Source organism: Mustela erminea, chromosome 13 (assembly GCF_009829155.1).
Source record: "Mustela erminea isolate mMusErm1 chromosome 13, mMusErm1.Pri, whole genome shotgun sequence".
Classification (NCBI taxonomy): Eukaryota; Metazoa; Chordata; class Mammalia; order Carnivora; family Mustelidae; genus Mustela; species Mustela erminea.
Genome location: NC_045626.1, coordinates 40,105,140 through 40,121,290, shown reverse-complemented (window position 1 = coordinate 40,121,290; position 16,151 = coordinate 40,105,140).

Genomic DNA, 16,151 nt, shown 5'->3' with positions numbered 1-16,151 from the left:
CTTATGCCTTTCACAGCCACAGTTACAGTTTGAGTTGTTGCCCCTAAAAAGATACATTGAAGTCCTAACACCCAGTACCTGTGAATGTGACCTTTTTGGGAATTGGGTCTGCAGACGTAATTAGTAGAGATGATGTTATTAGGGTGGGCCTTAAGCCAACACAACTGGTGTCCTTATAAGAGGAAAATTCAGACACAGACACACAGGGAGGAGGCCATGTGGTAACAGAGGGAGAGAATGGAGTGACAATGAGCTATAAGCCAAGGACACCAAGGAGTGATAGCCATCAACAGAAGTCTTCTCCCCTGCAAGTTTTGGAAAGAGTATGGTCCCGCTGACACCTTGACTTTAGACTTCTACTTTCCAGAACTGTGAGACAACAAATTTAAGTTATTTTAAGCCACCCGCTTTACAACTCTGGGAAACTAATAAAGCCTCCTATGGTAGTCTTCCAAATTTTATCCTAGGTTTATATTCACTGAATTATGTCATTCTGAAAGTCAAGATTTATCCCTAATATTTCTTTAGATTTCTTTTTTCCTTAGTGATGCTGAACATATTGTCTTGTGTTTATTGGCCATTTGAACCTTTTGTGAACTGCATGTCAGCATCATTTACCGTATTAGGCAGGGGGTCTGTTTCTTCAATATTGATTTATAAAAGCATTGTCTATTTTAAAGATATTGCAAATTGTATTTGAAAAGTAAATGTCACAGACAGAGGAATAGTTATCTAAGTCATAGAAAACCCACAACAACTGAGATATCTTGATGGAAGTTGGTGTGATAATTGCAAAGAGGAGGGTAGGAACTGGGTCATCACAAGCAGAGAGATGAAAAATCATCGGGGATAACTGGATGGGTAAGTTCAGGTTATAGAATCACTGAATGCTAGGTTTTAGAAGTCTTTTTGGGACAGGAAGACTGAGCTACAGAAGGTTGAGTAATTTGCCCAAAGCCATGCAAAGAGCTTTGGAAAGCCCTGAAACGCAGAGAGAGAGATTTGCCACAGTAGTCCATGGGTTCCTCATTAACTCAGAAAGTAGTGAACTGCTCACCCAAACACTTGAAATAACAACGAATGCTAATAAGAAAATCCTGCAAAAAATCCACAAAAACAACAATATATGCTTCTAACATATCAACATTGGTGACCACCCATCAGCCCTATCTCTTTCCCATAAAAAATAGCCAAGAGATTAGGGTATCTTAATTAATTCCATCCATGGCCTTTTCCACTAATCAGAAACACACACTCTTACTTCCCTAAATCAAAAAGGATCTTTATCACATTGTATCGATTTCCCAATAACCTCAGGAATAAGGATGTGGCCAAAGATTTCACCTTAGGATAGATAAATTAGAGGAGGAGCACCATGATGATTAACTTTATGCGTCAACCAGGTTAGGCTTCTAGATGTTGCTGTAATGTATTTTTTGACATGATTAACAGTTTTTTCCTCCATCTTTATTAGGATATAATTGACATATAACACTCTATAAGTTCAAATGTAAAACATGATGGTTTGATAAACATATATCCTGTGAAAAGATTACCACAATAAGGTTAGTTAACACATTCATCACTTCACATGGTTGCCTCTTGTGTGCATGTGTGTGGTGAGAACTTTTAAGATTTACACTATTAATGACTTTCAAGTGTATGATAGAATATTGTTAACTAGAGTTACCAAGCTTTACATCACATTCCCCTAACTTACTCATCTCATAATAAGAAATTTATACCCTTTAACTACTTAAATGTGATTAACATTTAAATCAGTGGACTTTAAGTAAACCAAATTGTCCTCATAATGTGGGTGGGCCTCATCCAATCAGCTGATGGCCTTACAAAAAAGACTGAGGCCCCCAGAGAAAGAAGGAATTCTGCCTGAAGACTGCCTTTGGACTCAAGACAGCAACATCAACATTTCCCTGGATCTCTAGCCTGGGGGCCTGCTCTGCAAATTTCAGAATTCCCAGCTCCCACAGTCACATGAGCCAGTTCCTTAAAGTGAATCATTTTCTCTCTAAATATATATGTATATACAAATATAAATAAAATGGAATTTTTATTTTAGATATAAATTTATTTTTTATTTATTTATATTTCTCTGGAGAATCCTGAGTAATATAGGGACTATACTACCATCCATCCTTTGAAAAGCCTGTATATAGAATAAAGAGGCCTTGTAGGGTCTGAACCAGAGGAATGACATGAAAGAAGTTGAGTTTAAGGAAACAAAGCTTGTGGGGCGCCTAGGTGGCCCAGTTGGTTAAACATCCAATTCTTGATTTCAGCTCACGTCATGTTCTCAGGGTCATGAGACTGAACCCCGTGCTGGGCTCCACACTCAGTGGGGAGTCTTTCGGAGATTCTCTCTCTCCCTCTGCCCCTCCCCAATGTATGGGCATGCACTCTCACTCTCTCACTCTCTCTCGCATATCAATAAATAAATCTTTATTAAAAAAAAAAAAAGGCAGGGTCCCTGGGTGGCTTAGTTGGTTAGTGTCTGCCTTCAGCTCAGGACATGATCCCCAGGGTCCTGGGATTGAGTCTGTTGGCTCTCCCCTCAGCAGGGAGTCTGCTTTCCCTCTCCACCTCTGGCCCCCTCCTCGAATGCTTGTGATCTCTCTCTTTCGGCTCATGGGATTGATTGAAAGTAGAATCAGGGAAACCAGCCCAATTTATCTGCAGAAATGAAGGTTTGAGGTATGAATTAGTGTTGGTACACATGGACATTCAGAAAAAGGAATGAATATTAGATTATAAAATGTATACAGAATGAATGAGTTTCATTTGCCTTGTCCAGAAAAAGCTATGAAGTAGACTAAAAAGAACCCAGTGCCTTAAGGGAGAGCTAGATGAAAATACCCTTCTGGCCCATGTAGACTTCCTATTATTTGAATCAATCATTTATCTCCATATACAAAAACATAAAATCAATAAAGCAAGCATGCGTGTATGTGTGTTTGACGGTGAATGTTTAACAACAGGCCCTTCAGAGGAAAAAAGCCCAGATTTGTAGTATTTGCTAATTTCTCTCATGTAAATAATCTGACCACGGCCAATTTCAAGGCAAGCCTCCAGCACGGTGTCCCTGAATGCGGAACTGGGAGGAGAAGCCCGGGGGTGTGGTATAGTATCTCGAGCATGCAGAAGCAGCGGACATAAGTAACATAAACAGCTCAGATAAAATGATTAGAAAGGAAGGAGACTGAAGTATTTATTACCTTTATCTTAAAATAATTTAACACAGTGTTTGATAATCAGCTATAAAATTCCTAGAAGTTTAACAGAAGGCATTACATGCTGGTTCTGGGACACCAGTGAGGAAATCCTGAGTTACAACTCTTTCAAACGTGACCTGTGAGCCTCAGTGCGTGTGAATGGCTGGAGGGTAAGTATGAACAGCAGTGTCATTTAAAGGCAAGGTATTCATTCTCATAAAATGGCCCCGCCCTTCCTAAAAATAAGAAAAAAAAAATACGGCTATGTTTGCCACTTAAAGCATATCCAAATGAACATAATTTGAATGAGGCATTTATATGCAACAATCTATTTCAAGATTACCTCTGTTTAAAGATGGACTTTACTTTACTTAGATGTGTGTTACATCTTTAGGGATCCAGAGACCACCATTAAAATCAATGGGACGTCCTGAGCCTTTGAAGCCAGACTTCACAGGTAAAAATTATTAATCTGATCACATAAAGATGAATTGATTAGTACATTTCCACACCCCATTTAATTTTTCTGATGTTTCAGGACATTACACTGCTGAAGCCAGGAGACTCATACCTGGGGTAAGACTCTGGGGTAAGACTCATCCCTGTGGTTAAGACTCTGAGGGGCATAGGAGAAAAGGAATATTTTTCTCATGGTTTCTGATATAAACAGAGAAAAGAAACAGAATATTCAGTGCACACGGTTGGGGACTGATGCAGCCAGAGGGCGAGAAGGGAAAGATCAGAGAGGAGACAAGGAATGAATGGAGTCATGTCAATTCCCACAATGGGGAGGCGGGAGCCATGGAGATGAGCCTAGTGAGGTCAGTGTCGCTGGAAAGCAAAGACCAAAGCAGGGAAGGGCAGCCTGATGGACAGAGGCTGGCTTCTGAGGATTAAATTAGAATGCCAGATTATTGTTTCCTTCTTTTTTTTTTTTTTTTAAGATTTTATTTATTCATTTGACAGAGAGAGATCTCAAATAGGCAGAGAGGCAGGCAGAGAGAGAGGAGGAAACAGGCTCCCTGCTGAGCAGATGCGGGGCTCAATCCCAGGACCCTGAGATCATGACCTGAGCCGAAGGCAGAGGCTTTAACCCACTGAGCCACCCAGGCGCCCCCAGATTATTGTTTCTTATTTAAAAAATAAGTCTGTTCCCTGGTGTGTGTGTGTGTGTGTGTGTGTGTGTGTGTGTGTGTGTGTGTGTTTTAATTCCAGTATAGTTAACAAAAGGGTTACATGAGTTTCAGGTGCACAACACAGTGATTCAACACTTCCGTAGCTGAGCTCAGTCCTCCTCACAGTAAGTGCACTTTCAATCCCTGTCGCCCATCTCATCCCTCCCCCACCCACCTCCCCTCTGGTAACCATCTGCTTGTTCTCTAAAGAGTCTGTTGGGATTTTTTTTTTAAGATTTTATTTATTTATGAGAGAGAGAGAGCACAAGTGTGGGGGAGAGGGGCAGAGGGAGTGGGAGAAACAGCTTCCCTGCTGAGCAGGGAGCCTGATGTTGGGGCTCAATTCCAGGACCCCAGGATTGTGACCTGAACTGAAGGCAGACGCTTAACCAACTGAGCCACCCAGGTGCCCAAGAGTCTGCGTTTTTTTTTTTTTTTTTTTTAATTTGTCTCTATTTTTGTTTGATTTTGTTTCTTAAAATCCGTATATGATTAAAATTATATGGCATTTGTCTCTCACTCACTTATTTCACTTAACATTATAGTCTCTAGGTTCATCTACGTTGTTGCAAATGGCAAGACTTCATTCTTCTTTATGGCTGAGTACTATTCCATTTGTGGAGTGTGTGTGTGTGTGTGTGTGTGTGTGTGCGCGCGCAAGTACTACTACTTCTTTATCTATTCATCTATCAGTGGACACTTGGGCTGCTTCCTTAATTTGACTACTGTAAATAATGTTGCAATAAACCTCGGTATGTATATATCTTTTTTTTTTTTTTAAGATTTTATTTATTTATTTGACAGAGAGAGATCACAAGTAGGCAGAGAGTTAGGCAGAGAGAGAAGGGGAAGCAGGCTCCCCGCTGAGCAGAGAGTCCGATGCGGGGCTCGATCCCAGGACACTGAGATCATGACCTGAGCCGAAGGCAGTGGCTTAATCCACTGAGCCACCCAGGCGCCCCTGTATATATCTTTTCAAATTAGTGCTTTCGTATTCTTTGGGTAAATACCCAGTAAATGAATTACTGAATCTTGTGGTAGTTCTATTTATAATTTTTCGAGGAACCTCCATATTGTTTTCCACAGTGGCTGCACCAATTTGCATTCCCATCTACAGTGTGTGAGCGTTCCTTTTTCTCTACATCCTTACAAACACTTGTTTCTTGTGCTTTTGATTTCAGCCAGTGTGACAAGTGTGTGGTGATATCTCATTGTGATTTTCATTTGTATTTTCGTGAGGATGAGTGATGTTGAGCATCTTTTCATGGGTCTCTTGGCCATCTGGATGTCTTCTTTGGAGAATATCTGTTCATGTCTTCCGCCCATTTTTAAATTGCATTATTTGTTTTTTGAGTTGTGTAAGTTCTTTATATATTTTAGATAATAACCCTTTATGGGATATGCCATTGGTAAATATCTTCTCCCATTCTGTGGGTTGTCTTTCAGTTTTGTTGATTGTTTCCTCTGCTGTGCAGAAGCTATTTATTTTGATGTAGTCCCAATAGTTTGTTTTCGCTTTTGTTCCCCTTGCCTCAGGAGACATACCTAGAAAAACATTGCTACATATGCCCTATTGTTTTAACTTCTCATTTTGAATTAGTTTTCGCCTCAGAGAAAGAAAAGTTGGAAAAATAGTACATAGAGCTCCTTACCCAAATTCTAATGCTAACGTCTTAGGAACATAGTATACTTATCAAACTGGGAAAACAAAAATGATATAAGGTTGGTTAGTGGCATCCAACCCATAACAGTTTCTTGGTCTTTCCTTGCTGTATTAGATTCCAGGGGCTGCTGTAAAAAAATGTACCATAAACCAGGTGGCTTAAAACAACAGAAATGTATTGTCTCACAGTTCTGCGGGTAAGAAAGTCCAAAATCGAGACATTGACGGGGCCCCGTCCTTTCTGAAATCTGAGAGACAGGATCCTTCCTTGCCTCCCCCTGGCTTCTGGTGACTTGCTGGTAACCTTTGGGGTCTTTGGCTTGCAGCTGTGTGTCCAGTCTCTGCCTCCTGTCCAAATCCACCAGGAACACTATGATGTAGCTGAACCGCTTGGGTTTATTACTCTTGCCAGTCAGAGACAACATGCACCATATACATGCGAACTATAGAGTGTCTCACTGAGTGTTGGAAAGAAACTATTATAGGATTTGGGCTTTAATTGGACGAGTTGAGAAAGAGTCTAAGGACGTGGGACTTCCTCAAAATTGGATGCTGTCTGAAAGTGGGGGCCATTCTATGAATGTCACAGAGGTTTATCTGCAGGGAAGACAGACCAGAGAAGAGAGAACTGTAATTGGTAACAAAGCAGGGGATTTATTCCTTTCAGTAGAGGGGAGGTTTGGTGATTGGGTTTCACGGTGATTTTGGTTTCTGTCTTTATCATGGTCTCAGAGCAAGCTTGGTGATGTTCATGCTCTGTGGTACTGTCATGTCCAACGGACCAAACTAGCTTATGGTAACACTGAGGCCAGGTCCTCCACGTGTGAGCTACTTGCCCACCCTCCCGCCTTGGCCTCCATGTCTGTAGAGGGCTCTAGAATAGAAAATCAGCAGGTAGCCATGCTGGCTTCATTGTGGGGATGGAGAGAATTAGAGGAGGCCGTGAAGTCTTGGGCACCCCTCATGGCTAACAGACTGAGTGGGATGAGCCAGCAACTGAGCTCAGGAATAGGGGCAGCAGAGTAGATTCGTAGGCAGAGATGGTGCGTTCAATTTCGACTATGCTGAACTTGAAGTCATCAAGCCACTTTTTAATCTCATACCTTGGGAGTTGGCATCGCGGGCACCCAGATAGCCAGGAAACAAAAATCCCCAATATCACTGTAGCTCCTGAAAGACCTGGATAGCACCTGACAGGGACATTTAGAGAATTTATGCCTTAAGCTACATTTTGTCCACAGAAAGAGTGTTTCCTAGGAATTCTGTACCTCATCCGACCCTCGGCTTTACAGTCATTCCTCCCTTCTACTGCCCAGTCCACAGAACACACCCCTGCCTTAGCCCCATTCCTTCTTACTGCCTCTCAATATGGAAATAAGCTCCCAATCAATTCCATTTTCCAGCTCCTCATTCACTGTGGGTTAGAACGGCCCCAGTTAATTTAAAGCCAACGCAGATGGCAATTCATCTTTGGCGATCAATGCAAATCCTGAAGGTTGCTTCTACAACCGTGGTGGTGGCCGCAGCTAGCAGGGAGGGAGGGGCTCCACAGAGTCCGCTTCCATAAACCCCGAGGGGTGGCGCTTCCCTCCAGGCAGGGCAGGCACCCACCTGCTCACCCTGCCACTAAGGTCACCTAGAGGACCCACGCTGAGCTGAATGAACACTGTTCCACTGCCTTCCTCAGGAGAGTGTTTTTGGAAAAGACACCGGAGTGTCCCCAGCTCCTGAAAGGCAGAAAACAAAGGTTGGTGACATTTTGGTCCAGGTGAAACATTTAATATTTCTTGAATTTTCACTGGAAATAACTAATAGTTTATTTTTTAAGCGGGTTTGATTCAAGGGGGTTTTAAAATCAATTTTTCTTTATTATAAAAATGGCTTTTTAAAAATTATATATACTTTTTAAAAAGATTTTTAAAATAAACTTTGAATTTTAGAACAATTTTGGATTTACGGATTTATTTTGCTACTGATGACCAAGAATGTCTCAAGAGGTGCCTGGGTGGCTCAGTCTGTTAAGTGTCTGCTTTTGGCTCAGGTCATGATCTCAGGGTCCTGGGATCGAGCCCCGTTTCTGCTCAGTGGGGAGTCTGCTTCTCCCTCTCCCTCTGTCCCTTCTCCCTTCCCCCCATGTTCTCTCCCTCTCTTTCAAATAATTTTTTTTTAAAAAGAATGTCTCTCCCTCTCTGGTTTCATCTTGTTTCATCTCAGGAAACACTGAGGGTTGCTGGAGGGGAGGGGGGTGAGAGGGATGGGGTGGTGGGATTATGGACGGTGGGGGGTGTATGTGCTATAATGAGTGCTGTGAATTGTGTAAGACTGATGAATCACATACCTGTACCCCTGGAACAAATAATACATTATATGTTAATTTTAAAAATTAAAAAAAATTAAAAAAGTTAAAAAAAAAAAAGAATGTCTCAAATGATACAGCTGTAGAAATACCCATTTGTCTTGGTAAGAGAAAAGCATGTACCAAAAAAAAAAAAAAATCAGTTATGGTTCCAAATAGGCTTTCTTTTAGAAACACTCAATCCCATGATTGATTTATTTATTTATTTATTTATTTATTTATTTTATTTTTTTTTTAAAGATTTTATTTATTTATTTGACAGAGAGAAATCACAAGTAGATGGAGAGGCAGACAGAGAGAGAGAGAGAGGGAAGCAGGCTCCCTGCTGAGCAGAGAGCCCGATGCGGGACTCGATCCCAGGACCCTGAGATCATGACCTGAGCCGAAGGCAGTGGCTTAACCCACTGAGCCACCCAGGCGCCCAATCCCATGATTTATTGAGAAAAAAGTTAGCAGAATGTTTTCAAGGATAATTATTTTATTATACTTTTCTTGAAAGGAATTTCATAATGTCCAAAAATGAAAATTATAACAACACATAGTCGTACCACAACAGAATGTTCTTATTGATAGAATGCTATAAACATATTTATATAAAGTTGCAATCATAATGTAAAATTATTTCCATGCTTTAATTATGTTATCATGGACAATTTCTCATGTTGCCATATAATCTTTATAATTATATTTATTTTTTGAAAAATTTATACCACTTTCACAATGTGATATACTTAGTCTCAATTTTGGGGACTTATAGTTAGTGCTACAATGAATATCTTCATGAAGCATACAGCTTTTTCCTTCCGTTGAATTAAGTGAATGACCTAACATTTTCTAAAAGCATCTAATTCTTGTTAGATAATGTGGAGCCTTGGGCATCAAATTGCCGGGAAGTAGTTGTGGCTTCTCCATTATAAGCTGTTTGATCTTAAACAGATTACATCAACTTTCTACACCTTGGTTTTTTTCATTTGTAAAATGGGAATAATCATAGCACCACTTCCAAAGTGTTCTTTTAAAGACCAATTGTCACATAGTGATCCGAAGGGGCACGTGCACCCTAATGTTTAATAGCAGCAATGTCCACAATAGCCAAACTATGGAAAGAACCTAGATGTCCACCAACAGATGAATGGATAAAGATGTGGTGTGTGTGTGTGTGTGTGTGTCTGTACACACACACACACAATGGAATACTATGCAGCCATCAAAAGAAACGAAATCTTGCCATTTGCAACAAGATGGATGAAACTAGAAGGTATTATGCTTAGCGAAATAAGTCAATCAGAGAAAGACAACATCATATGATCTCCCAGATATGAGGAAGTGGAGATGCAACGTGGGGGGCTTAGGGGGTAGGAAAAGAATAAATGAAATAAGATGGGATCGGGAGGGAGACAAACCATAAGAGACTCTTACTGTCACAAAACAAACTGAGGGTTGCCAGGGGAGGGGGGACGGAAGAGGGTGGTGGGGTTATGGACACTGGGGAGGGTATGTGATATGATGAGTGCTATGAAGTGTGTAAACCTGGCGATTCACAGACCTGTACCCCTGGGGCTAATAATAGATTATATGTTTATAAAAAAATACAAAAAAATTTTTAAAAAGCTAAAAAAATAAAAAAAATAAAGACCAATTGCCATAAAACATGTAAAAAAGTTTAAAACAATCCACAAAACATATTAAGTTCTCAAGAACTATGATATATTATTTGGAGTAATATTGGAGTATGAACATATTAATGTAAAAATTTCTGTAGCACTGAAGCTTTACCAGTTCTGTTTTATAGAAATGTTTTACCACTTTAGCAGACATATCATTATATCTCATGATTGCTTGAATTTTTACTCTTTGACTACAAAGGATGAACATTTCTCCTGTATTTATTTATTTTTTAAATATTTGATTGTTTATTTTAAAGAGAGAGAGAGAGAGCACAAGCACGAGGGGCAGAGGGAGAAGGAGATGGAATCTCAAGCAGACACCACGCTGAGTGCCGAGCCGGACATAGGGTTTGATCTCATGACCCTGAGATCATGACCTGAGCAGAAATCGAGAGTCAGATGCTTAACCGACTGCACCACCAAGGTGCCCTGTACTTATTTTATTTTTAATGTGTATTATCTATTCTCTCTAATAAGCCATTTTTAAAAATATGTCTAATAGCCTGAACATTCTGACTCTTTGATTCATTTAGGCATGTGTATTAGTGTATTAATGTACTGTCACTGGAACAAATTACCACAAATTCAGTGGCTTAAAACAACCTACATTTATTCTCTTACACTTTCAGAAGCTAGAAGTCTAAAATCAAGGTGTTGGCAGGGCTGTTTTTCTGGATGCTTGGCCTCAAAGTGTGGTTCTCCTTATCTTTTTAAGCTTCTAGAGGCCACTTGCATTTTTGGCTCATGGCCCTGTCTTACAAGGACCCTTGTGATTATATTGGGTCACTCAAATAATCCAGGATAATCTCTCTGTCTCAAGATCCTTCATTTAATCACATCTGCAAAGTTCCTTGCACAGTTCTGGGAATTAGCATGTGGATATCTTTGGCGAGGCGGGGGGTGTTGTTGTTACACTATTCAGTCTATGACAGCACACAGGTATTAGTTCTTCCGCACACACGTGTTGAGCAGCTGTGCTGGGTGCTGGAGCCAGAGGGGTGATTAAGACCCTAAGTCTGTTTTCAGGGAACTCATGTCATTACCAGTGGAGACGGCCATGAAAGAAGAATAGAGAGAAAAAGAGAAGGTGGGAAGAAAGGAAGGGTTGAAATAAGGGAAGGAGGAAGGAAAGTAGAGAGAGGGAAAGAAAGTCAGCAGGCCATAAAAGAGATTCAAATGCTACGGCAACGTAACAGGAAAACTGCCCCCATTGCTGGAGCCTGGAGGTGTCCCAGAAGAAAGGACATCTGCGCTCATCCTTGGAAGCTAAGTAGGAGGCACCAGGCAAATAAGTAGGAGAAGCCATTCCTGGGGAGAAGACTGAACTGCGGAGGGACAGAGATGTGCAAGAACATTAAACGTTTGGGGAAAAGCAAGCAGCTTGGTTTAATTAGAGGCAAGCTATTTCGTATCGAATTGCAGAGGACAGAAGGCCTATGCTAAGAAGTTTAAAAAAAACCTACGGGTAAAGGGGAAGCTGGAGTCAAGGTAAAAACAGGCAATGAACTGATCTGATCAGTGCTTTTAAACCCCTCTCGTGGCTCGGATAGACCAAATGAGGGGAACATTACTGTTAGCCGCTGGAGGAGTGGTAAATTCCATTTATATTTCTTTTTGTTTTAATGGGGACTTAATACAATAAATAGAAAGGAACAGAAATGAACTGGATGATTTTAAAGTTCCGTCCTGACCTAAAGTTCTGTGGTTTCACGGTCCCTATTCAAGTTGTTCTCCCCAGGGGACTGGTTGTTACAGCACTTTAGCTACTAGGCCTAGAGTAAAAAATTATATTTACTCCCAGAAAATGACCTACAAAAGAAGTTTTTACATAACTAGCTACTAAAAAGTGTTATTTAAAAATTACTCAATTATTTTCCCTAATGTATACTCTGAAGCCTTTGGATAGATTTTATTTCCTTACAAAAGCACACTATAAAAGCAATGCCATAGTCCTTACTGAAAGCAGCAAAACCCTTCACACTGCAGACTCAGAAAAACAATGTCTGTTTTTCTTTCCCCCCCCTTAATTTTCCTCCCTTAATTAAAAGTTGTTGGACTTTAAGGCTGAATTTCTAGAAAGGCCTTCCTAACACCTGTAAATTTCTGGGGTTTATAAAATCCCTCATCCACTGCTTCTTATTCGACTTCCTTAGACCCATCAATATCCTTTAACCACTTCCACGTTTATTTATCTTGAAGGGGCAGCATTTAACTTTTGTTCTTTTCCCATTGAATTTCTTTCCTGTGGCTTCTCAACAGATCCCTACTTTTACTGCTTCAGGGTGGTTGTGAGGACCAGTAAAGAGATAGGACCTGAAACAGGCTTAGAAAGTACCTGGCCCAGGGGCACCAGGGTGGCTCAGTCAGTCCAGCATCTGCCTTTGGCTCAGGTCATGATCCCAAGGTCCTGGGACTGAGCCCTGCACTGGGCTCCTTGCTCGTTGGGGAGCCTGCTTCTCCCTCTTCCCCTGCCTGCTGCTCCTCCTGCTTGTGCTCTTTCTCTCTCTCTCTCTCTCTCTCTGTCAAATAAAAAAATAAAATCTTAAAAAAAAAAGAAAGTAAGTACCCGGCCCATCATAAACATGTGTGTGAAATATTATCTATGTGAACTTCGTGGAAACTGAGCATATTATCCTATGAAATAGTCAAAAACTTTTCAAGATAATGGTCTTATTAAATAGTCTGTCATAATGAGCAACTGGGTGGGTCAGCTGGTTGAGCATATGACTCTTGGTTTTGGCTCAGGTCAGGATCCCAGGGGATCGTGGGGATGAGCCCTGCGCCGTCGGGCTCCACGCTCAGTGCGGTCTGCTCTGGATTCTCCCTCTCCCTCTCCTTTGCCCCTCCTCCCACCCTTGCGCACACATTTTCCCTCTCTCTTTCTCTCTAAAATAAATAAATAAAAATCTTGAAAATAAATAAATAGTCTGTCTTAAGTCTCCAGCATCTTTCTCTGGAAATAATAACTTACCACTCAAAAGGAGAGAGGGAGGGGCATAGACCAAGACAAACGCCACAGGTTCGACCCGCACCAGTTTTAGCATCAAGCCGTGGTTCCCAGACTTCAGCGCCCATCAGCCTAGACCGAGGTCTCCATCTGTGTGAAAGCGCCCATGAGTACCTCAACTGCAAGGCCACAGTAATGACTTAGGGTTTACTGCCATGGCTTTCCATCCCAGCTGCATTTTTGAGTCACGTGGGAATATCTTGAAGAATTCCCATACCCAGGCCCCAAATGAGACCAGTGAAATCAATTCCCTGGAGGTGGTCCCCCCAAAAGTCCCCAATTGATTCTAATGTCAGTCAGCTTTGAGACCCACCAGCCAAGAGTGTCGTCCATGTAAACAGTCCCAAACCACAGGAAACCCCTGCTTCAGCTTCTTGGGACTTCCAAGACAAGGACCGAGGCAGGCCAGAGACCTGGGAGATTGTTCCAGAATCTCTACAGCTCCTGAAATGCAACTCAAACTGAAGCAGTACTTGAGAGATTCTCATTCTGTTGTCTCGGGAAACATTGTTTGGGAAAAAACAAAGCAACCGAATCCATGCTCTAAGGGCCATCACTGAACAAAGTGTCACTCAGCACGTATTTATTGAACTCCTGTTAGGAGTGCCAGGTAAAGATGAAAAAGGAATGGTTCTTGTCTTCAAAGACATCTCACTCCAGTGGGGCTATTTATATGTAGCTTTGAATACCCTTGATTATGAATAGCTTGTCACTCTGATCAAGGTAATCAAACTTGATTTTAATGAGGTCAAAATCCTTTCTAAAAGAGAAATGAAGTATCTCAACGAGGGGTTCGTTTAAGAAACCCAAAATCAGCCCAGCTGACTTGAATGATGAGGGATTTATTTAAGGATTCACATGTATCACACAGAACGCAAACGGAATGGACACAGCTAGGCCTCCCCAGGGACTGGATCTGGAAAGCCATCAGGAACTAAGGTAACTACTACCTTTTTATATCTCTATTTCTGGGTTGCATGATTCCCAATATAAGTCTTCCTTCTCACTACAGACCAGCCTCTCTGTTCACCTAATCACATGGAAGGAAATTTGGACTCAGTCCCCACCCCCAAATTAACTGCCTCACTCCTTCTGTCCCTTCAAATTTCTGAGAACCTGGTTGGTCTGGTTTGTGTATTGTTGTGCTTTTTCTGGGCAAGTCTCCACCTACCCTTCGGCCAGTGAGCAGTGACCAGGAAAGCTAGGGGGCTGTGCAACTCACCCCCAGGTGATTAAGACGGGTTTTCTGGGCAAGAACCAGGAGTGGGGCTGTTAAACCCACTGATATGGCCACAACAACTGTCGCATTAACAGTACAAAGTAAACTGTCTACAAGAAAATAAAATGCCTGGTAACGATGGGAAGAATAAAGGGCCTATAAAACATGCAGACACAGTATTAGCGACACTTACCTAATGTGGCCATGATCAAACAAGAATTGTTTTCATTATACTTGCTGAGGTTAATCATTAGCTGATGAAGAACGGCCTCACTAGACAACATTTGTTCTGCTTTGTCCCAACACATTTTTGAACTTGTTTCTGTTGAAAATCGATTTTAGGGTTTGCTGTAAGTTCAATTTTTTTTTTTTTATTTTGTAAAATGACACAGTGCTAGTTCCTAACTGTATAAAATTACATTGGCAGAATCCGTCTCACTGCCAACCCTGTGGCCCTCACCCCACCGCGCCCCTCCCCTACACAGACCGCCATTTTCATTATCCTGCCAGTGACTCCTTTGTAAAAGAGAAGTAAGCACACACATGTAATTTTAGCTCCCCTTCTTTCATTCACAAAAGGCAGCATTTTATACAGTTTGTGAACCTTATTTTTTTTTTCCTACAGGACACTATTGGTCTGGAAACCAGTACAATCAGAGCATAGAATTTAGGCCCCCTCTTTTATGGCTGCAAAGTGCTTCAGTGTGTGGGTGACCATTCACCCAGTTCCCTCTGCTCAGCGTCCATCTTTGCTGTTCTAAATAGCACCTCCATGAATCAAATTGTACACGTTATTTATTATCTGTAGAGATGTATCTTTAGAATCGATGCCTAAAAAAAGCTTTCTGGGACAAAGGGTGAATGCTTTAGCGATTTTGTTGGATCTTGCTGAATTCCCCTCCACAGGAGTTGGGACATTTTGCATTCCATGTATGAGAGCACTTGGCTTGCCACAGCTTCACCAATTGTGTTGGTGAAACTTCTGGATTTTTGTCAGTTGGAGAGGTCAGAATTGGTACTTCCATGCAATTTTCATTTGTGTCTCTCTTACTGTGAGTGGAGGCGATCATCTTTCCATATAGGGCACTTTACCTCTGTGGTAATAAAAAATTCTCAACTTTGAGGTCCTTGGAGACTCCCATGCAGTGGTAAGAAATGGCGCAGAGAAATCCCTATACCTTCTCCCTAGTCCTGCAAGCAGTTACAAGGCCAGGTCTCAACTGCTGTACTGACCCACAGTCAAGATACAGAATAGTTCCTGATCTTTCTTTGTCGGGGGATTTCTGGGAATTGAACAAGATGGGGTAAACGCATTCCATTAGCTTCTTCCCACCAGAAGACTGAAAGGTGAAGTAAAGAAGGCAAACTCCCAGGGGACATGGGGACTTGATGAGAAACAACCCAGGCGTGAGTTCTGGGAGGTTTTATTCTTGTGACCTCAGTATCAGCTGAAGATGTCTGCAGCCCAGAAATGCTGATGGCAGACCCCGGCCCCCTCCCCCCAAACAAAGCCTATTCTCTGCAGCTCAAGAGCCAGAAGAGCACAGGTCATCACCTTTCCAACATACCTGTCTACTCTCCAGAAGGCACTCCAGAAAAGCCAGCGCCCTCTCCACCCACAACTGGCAACCTTGTCCCCTCCACTCCCCACCCCCACCTTCTGCATGGTAGAGGTGATGCGCTCCCTCACAGAGCCTGTGGGTGCAACTCTGCGAACTCCTTGCTTCTATATGACCTGTCCAAGAATTTGTCCATTTTTCTATGGAGTTTCCAAGCACGTTATAAAATACTTAGAGGCAAAGGGGTGGCCCCTGTGAGAAACTCTTCGCAAGCA